Below are 1,325 nucleotides of genomic sequence, written 5' to 3'. Positions count from 1 at the left end.
CGCGCCCACCCCCGGTGGCACACCGCCGCGCCGGGCCCGGCGTATCTCCAGGCCAGCCGCCAGCGCCAGCGCTAGCCCCGCGCCACCAGTCCAGAGTCGGTCCGCGAGTCGGTTGGACGCCCCCCGAGCACGCCCCTGCGCTCCGCGCCGCGCCCCGACCCTCGCGACCAGGACGCGTGACAGCGCACGCGGGACACGCGCCGGCCCCGCGGGACACGCGCCCGCGCGCACGCCGAGGACGCGCCCGGCCCCGGGGGACACGCGCCCGCGCTGTCACCCCCCGCCCCCGCAGTTGGAACGGCGTTACGGGCTCGAGGTGTCAAACTTGTTCGAGCTGGGACTGCCGCTCGGCAGATCGGGGACCCATGGACCGCGTCGACGTCTTTGTTGAGGTAAGTGTTCTGTTGGGGAGACTGTCTGGCCGTTGTCGGGCCGGTGCAGCGCCGCGTCCCCCCGGGTTGTCGTGAGAAGGGCGCGGAGTCTGACACTGCCGAGTCACACGTCGAGCGTTATGAGGATGGGGCAGAGGTGTCCAACATCGATACCGTTCGCCCCGCGCCCCCCGCGCGCTGACGTCACGCGCTCGCGGCCCCACTGCGGGGCCCGCGCGGCCCGGCCCGCGCCGGAAAACGAATGGCTTCGGCTGTTTTAAACTTGGCGCACTCTGACCGCAATATTTTATTTATTGGCCCGTTGGGCCGTCAGGTCTCGTCCAGTGGAAAAGGAGAGACGAGCGGGAGGGGGGTGACGGTGACGGACGCGCACGGCACGGCCTCGGGTTGTCAGGGCAGGAGCGCCGTGACGGGGAAGGCCGTCGGAGGCCGTCCTCGACGTGCAGGTCAGAGGCGCGATGGGGTCGGTGGTGGTGGGGGCATGTGATGTGGTGGAGGGGCGAAACGCGTCAACGTGGGAGTCAGATCCAGTCATATTGACAGGCTGAAAGGGAAAGGCGTCCGCGATAAGGGCGGCTGGAGGACGCGTCTCTGGCGAGGCGGGCCCCGAGGCGGGCCTCGAGGCGGGCGGGCGAGGGGTGCTGTAGGGGAGGGGAGCTCCTCATGGCCCATTTTAGCGCCGGCGTCCCCGTGTGTGGCGGTGCCGGCGCGTTACTCTTTCTGCCACCGCGGGGGACATTACTCTAAGGCCGCGATAAAACCGCCAATGCGCCCACTGATTAATTAAGGTCCTGGCATCAGCATGGGATTAAGGGATGAGGGGCACGACGCGACGCCACCCCCCCTCCCCACGTCCCTGGTTCCTCAGCTTCCAACCCCCCTCCTGCCCCCACCCGCTTTTTCCACGTGTTTCCTTTTTTTCACTAGGTAGGT

Source organism: Frankliniella occidentalis, unplaced genomic scaffold (genome assembly GCF_000697945.3).
Source record: "Frankliniella occidentalis isolate FOCC.00 unplaced genomic scaffold, Focc_3.1 Scaffold81, whole genome shotgun sequence".
Classification (NCBI taxonomy): domain Eukaryota; kingdom Metazoa; phylum Arthropoda; class Insecta; order Thysanoptera; family Thripidae; genus Frankliniella; species Frankliniella occidentalis.
Note: the sequence above shows the minus strand (reverse complement) of the source record.